Here is a 6,158-nt window from a genome sequence, read left to right as displayed (position 1 = left end):
AGGAATGAAGCTGTCCTGTGGTTAAAGTAATTGTGCACTGAACTGACCGGGGAGCGGGAGCTGCGCAGCTACTCTGGGACGTAACTGCTGGACGTCTGTGAGCAGAAAATTTGCACCTGGGGAGTAAATGAGGGCCAAGGAGCAGAGGATTAAGTGCTGAGTACAATTTCCCAAGGCACTTTGTGTCCGTCCAAATGTCACTGTGTGCGGTGAGTGGGTACAAAACGGCCTAGAAAAAAAGAATAAAATGAATTTTTTTCTATTTCCTTTTGAGTTTCCCCTTTCCTCTCAGGTGGGGAGAGGTGTGTTTTGCTTTTTTATGGAGATGGATGCTTCGATACGCTGGTGGGAGACAGGGATGTGGCTCCCGCTGCACTGGCCGTGCTCCAGGCCAAGTGATATTTGTTACCTGCGATGTCAGTGCAACAGCAGGGAGAAGAGATGTCGCTGACTAAGTCGTAGTGTGGTTTATTAACCAAGTTTTGACTCAGAAGCCTGAAAAATCCAGGGTTTTTCAGGTTAAACCCAAGGTTTTCATGCATTCCTCTTCCCCGGCTGCACATCAGTTCAGTCTTAATGCGACCCCAGCCATTTGCTGTGTGCTGCTTGTCCTTGAAGCCACTTTTCCCCTTGCCTCTACCGTGCCAAGCGCTGGTGGGGGTGACAGGTTGTGCTGTGACAGGCTGTGCGGTGACAGGCTGCGTGCTGCCAGCGCCGCTGTCTCACCAACTCAGCTGCTCCCACACAGCCAGCGCCGAGGAACCGCGCTCCTACTGCTCCTAACGTAGGAGTAATTTGTGGTTGGTGGCAGCGAGACTGCTGGGCTCCACGGGCGATGAAGGGTCTGTGAAAGGGGACTAAGAAAAGCACCTTTCTGAGGTCTGCATCACCACGGGAGATCTCTCGCAGGCTGAAAGAGGTTGATAATTGCAGCTCTCGCTTCATGGAGAAAGGAAAATGCATCCCATGCCTCCTACTCTCAGTGACGGGGCTAGGGCAGAGCCAAACTCTGCAGTCATCGTGGGCAAAGCAAAGGGGCCGGGGGCTCTCACAGCCCCCAGTAAGGAGCCAGAGAGGGGTTTTGGCAGGGAGTGACCCAGGGCCTGTTCCTGTTCCTCTCCTCGGCTGCTCCGGCCGCTTTGGTTGCCCGCTGTGGGGTTCACACACTGGTTCCTTGCAGCTGGTGGTTGCTGGTGCTGAGGCAGGAGTGCTGGCGGCCTGAGCGCGTTCCCGAGATGATCTGGAGCTCAGGGCAAGGACGACTTCTCCACATCCCGAAGATCCCAGCGTGGCAGCAGCCCTGGGATGGGCAGGGAGAGCTGGACCCGGCCTGACCTTGGAAAAGTGCTGGGTTTCTTCACTGGACTGCAGAGCCTGGGAGCTGCTGCCCCACACCGTGAGCCCTGCCAGGCTTCCTGCCTTCACAGGCAGAGCCTGGCCACGCTCCTCCCTTGGGGCCAGCCACTTCCCCTCCATCAGCTCCTCCTGGGGCCCCGCTGCTGCTGTATCTTCACTTGTCAAACCTCAGTCTTTGACATACGAGGCATCTCCTTCCTCACCAAGGAACTTCTGCGTCCCCACCTGAAGGACAAGGCCGTGTCCGCAGCCGTGCTCCCGGGCGGTCAGGAAGATGCTGAGCTGCACAGGTTAACCCAAGGAGGAGCTTTCCCATGGAGGAGAGCGGTCCACGGAGAGGTAAGATCAGCATCCCAGGGTGCTGCATTCCCACACACAGCCCCGTGTTTCACACGTGCAATGAGCCCACGCAGCGCCTGCCCGACCGAGCAGCCGCAGGCTGTGGGGGTGTTGTGGTGACTCAAGCTGCAGAACACATTGTTCGAGCGAGGTTTTTGTTGCTGTCGTTGCTGACTCTCGAGTGAAACAGGCAGAGCCGTGCAGAGCGCTGTCCCACCCGCTGAGAGCACCAAGGGAGGAAAAGCTGCCACCAAACCTTACGGCCAAGAGAAATGCCTTTGTAATTTTAGAAACAGAAGCGCTGTGGAAACAAGAGGTTTGTGAGTAAGTGCTCCTCGGCGGTGCTGCGAGCCTCACGCTTCAGCCCTCCCTGCGGGATGGGGTTGGTCTGCAATTTGAAATACCAGGGACTCAATTCTCGCTGTGTGCTGGAAAAGGCAGAAAGCAAAGTGGGACCAGAAGCTGGGAGCAGGAACAGGCTGTGCTGAGGTTACGTGGGGGGAAAGCAAGCGCTCTGCTCCCCTGGCTGTGCGGGGAGAATGGGCCCAGCCCTTTGGGCACAGCAGCGGCAATGATTTCTCCATGGCGTGGGCTGTGGAGGAGTTATTGCGGTAGGGAAATGTGCTCAGTGCCTTCTGGGATGCTGCTTTTTGGGAACAGGCCTGTGTTTTCGGGAGCTGCTCCCTAGCACCATTACGATGAAGGTTTTTTGGGTGCATTCTGAGGTGTGCGGTGATGGGGAAAGCCAAAATGGTGTAGAGCAGGAACCTGAGCTGCTGACAAGCATTAGCATCATCCAAGGCAGCCTGTGCTGAGATCAAGGTCAGCCCCAGTGTCCAGGCATTGGAATCGCACCACTGCTGTCCCATTCCCAGCAGCAATGACCTTGGCAATGGTCTGCTCCTCAGAGAGCCGAGCTGCGGCCAAGCGGAAAGCGGAGTCCAGATGAGCTGTGTGCTCTCTGCAGTCTCACCCTGTGTCCTGCAGCGTGCTCCTGGTCGTGTGTGATGCAGAGGTCCATCGCACTACATAGCAGGTTCATTTCAGGGCTGGGAGGAATTCGGTGCTGTAGGTTGCTTCTGGGAACTTGTTGGATCCTTGAGGCTTGGTACGGTATTTACTAAAGCAAACCACATCCAAATAACAGAGAGGCTTTGCCATCAGTGTTCCTTGTGCTTTCCTTCTTGATCTATAGAAATCCCCTGGGCTCTCCTTCGCAGTCTCTCTCCTCAGATCGCCTCCCTCACTGTCACTTTAAAACCAACGCAATTTTTAATATAAAGAACTTGAGCCAGTGGATTGTGACTCGACAGAATGGGAAAGCCCAAGGTTAGAGCAGCTCAGCTCTGTGTCTGGTACTGGGCATGGATCTCACTTCCATTAGCAGCCTGTGGGCTCATGCAAACACGAGGAGAATGGAGGTGACACACCAGGGATGTGGCCTTGGTGACAAGACAAACCCAAGGCAAGCGAAAGAGCCTTGTTCCCTGCTGTCTCGGCTGCAGGAGAAGCCGGGGCTGCCGCTTTGCAGCAACGTTTGCTATGCCGCGCAGGGCAACCCCTACCAGCTGACGGGCAACATGCTCGGCTTCTTCCTCCAGATCTTCCTGTTGGACGTTGTGCAGGTAAGTGGTCACCTGAGATGGGGTTATCAGCAAAGGGGCTTAGCGTAAGCTCAGCAGATTGGGCCAAGGGTGGCAAAAACCCTCAGAAATGCCCATCAAACTGGATCAGAATTGGGTGATGTAAATATTGGTGGGAGACATTTCTGGGCCATCTCAACGCTGGGACTGGTCTGCAGGGGATGCAGAGGAAATGTTGGCTGCAGGGGTGTGCATCGTGCTGACTGCTCGCAGCTTTGCATCAGGATCTCTTTCCCCTTCGAGCTGTGTTTTCCATTTCCCCCCAGCTGAAGCCATTCCATGCCTCTCTGATAATTTTCCTTGGGAGAGCCTGGGATGCGGTTACTGACACCGTTATTGGTTTCCTGGTCGTCAAGAGCCCAAGGAGAAAACACGGCAAGCTGATCCCATGGTGAGTGTCGGGGCTGGAGCTCAGGAGGGTCCTTGCTGGGCTCAGACCCTTGTGTTTCAGCACAAGGAGGCAGTGACTGATGTTCACTCACTCGAGCAAAGCTGCTTTCTCTCACAGATCTTGATCTCGCAGTGGCCGGGCTGTGGTTTGGGAGCTGGGGAAGCTCTGCTTGTGCAATGAGCACCTTATCTGAGGGTCTCAGCTGAGCAGCTCTGCTTCCTCCGCAGGATCGCCTGCTCCATGCCTCTCGGGTTGAGCTGCTACTGCATGATGTGGTTCACCCTCTCGGATGCCACCCCCGCCTCCCTGAAATTCCTGTGGCACTTGGCCATGTACAGCTTCTTCCAGACGTGCATGACTGTAAGGAACACGGTGACACCATCCTATATGGCAAGGGATGGGGACATGGCCAGCTGGGGATGTCCCCACTGAGGGACACAGAGCAGAGTTTGGGAGAGCAGGAGGGGATGCAGGATGGTATAGACCATCGCTGCAGGGATGGAGCGCTGCATTTTAGTGCTGGGGATTTATCTGGGCTGCCTGTACATGGTGATGGGAACTTCTCCATCACCGCTTTGTGGGGATAGAGGAAATCACAGCAAAAGCCACCCGGGTGACAGCGCAGGCAGCGTTATCTGCTGTGTGTGGGGACAGGGGGGTCATCGCCAGCCGGGGCGAACTTGTGAACCGTGCTCTCCCCAGTGCCACCACGTGCCGTACTCATCCCTCACCATGTTCCTGGGGGGAACCCAGCGAGACCGCGACTCAGCCACAGCCTACAGTGAGTGTGTGCGCCCTGACAGCCCCGCTGCCCCTGCTCCTGGGAGTCGCTGCCCACAGGAGCGGTGGATTAGTGCCTCTGGCTCTGAACAGGCTGCAATCCCCCTGTGCCTCCCAGCCCACTGCGTCCTTTCTGGCAGCCTCAGCCCCGCTGTCCCTTCTCACAGGGCCCCTCAGACCCCTGGGGAAGGTGGAGCTGCCCTTCACCAGCTGCCTGAGGACGGTGCTGGGGCACAGACCCTACACCCAGCTGCTGGGTGCCTTCCTCTGTGCGCCCCTGGCCTTCCAGGTGTGAGACCTTGACACCATGGCAGGGAGAGCCTGGGGATGAGGTGTCTCCCAGGTTATCTTGGTGAATTTGGGATTCTCAGCCATGAACGTGTCTGTGTTGCTTTCCCAGATCACACAGGAGATCTTTGCCTTCTTCTGTACTCATGCTGCGGGGCTGGCTGGCAAATTCCAGCATTTGGTGCTTATCATGTTGGTAAGTGAGGCCAGGGGGACCTTCACCAGCCCTGGATCTCAGCCTGGTGGAGTCCCTGCTGCTGCGTCTGCCTGTCAACACGGACGTCACCAGGCAGAGCCCAGCAGTGCTGGGGGATATCGCTGAGACCCCCCTTTGCTTCTCTCCTCAGGTCACAGCTTACCTCTCTATTCCCTCTTGGCAGTGGTTTTTGGGGAGATTTGGAAAGAAAACAGCAGCGGCGCTGGGCCTGGCTGTGAGTTTGCAAAGCTCATCCAGTGGCCTCTGTCCTGCTCCAGGATCCCTGATGTTTGGTGCAAGGGATCCGAGTTCTGCCATCCCACTCCTGAGAGGCAGTGGAGGGGAGGAAGGGAAGATTGGTGGCCCACGTTGGCAGCAGCTGGGACACATCCTGCTCACCACACACACCTAGAATTAGGTGCTCAAATCCCATTGAGGATCCATCTCCAGATGCCTTCCTCACAGACACCGGGTGCAGATCCAGCTTTCCAGTGTAACCACTCAGCTCCAGTGCCCTCCATAACCATCCCTTCTTTACCCTGAGGAAGGTTTTGGTGCCAGTGTTGGGCTGTCCCCATGCACAGTGGATGGGCTCTGTTTATTAAGTGCACAGGGAGCGTGGTTTTCAGTTGGGCAGATGGGTGCAAGCTGCTGAAACAGCCCGAGGGCTCCTGTTTCTCCTCTTGCTCTGTGCAGCTGATGATCCCGGCCCTGGCAGCCATCACCCAGGTGATGCCCAACTTCCCGGCCTACATCTTTCTGGTGCTCATGGCAGGCTGCAGCATGGCTGTGCTCTACCTCTTACCCTGGTGAGCAGAGGCACCTCAGAGACGCTCATCACGGGGAGAGGAGGGGATGGGTTTGGGGAAAGCACCACTTGTGATGTGCCAAGACTGCCCCATTGCTCAATATTTGGCTTTGGAGCTGCAGAGGGATGTGTGGAGGTGGGACTGGGAAGTGACATGGATGTGGTCCATGGTCCCCCTGCACACGGGTTCGGCAGCAGGACAGCAGTTACTGCACAGGGCGCTGGTTTCTCTCTGTCAAACACCCTCTCTGCTTGCCCTGAGGCAGCAGGAAGGCACAAAACCATCTCCAAAATAGAATTCTGCGAGCGGATTCTGTCTCTTTGCTGCTTGGAGAGGCCTTGGCGCGGCCGCAGCTG

Source organism: Mesitornis unicolor, unplaced genomic scaffold (assembly GCF_000695765.1).
Source record: "Mesitornis unicolor isolate BGI_N332 unplaced genomic scaffold, ASM69576v1 scaffold5677, whole genome shotgun sequence".
Classification (NCBI taxonomy): domain Eukaryota; kingdom Metazoa; phylum Chordata; class Aves; order Mesitornithiformes; family Mesitornithidae; genus Mesitornis; species Mesitornis unicolor.
This window is presented reverse-complemented; position numbering follows the sequence as displayed.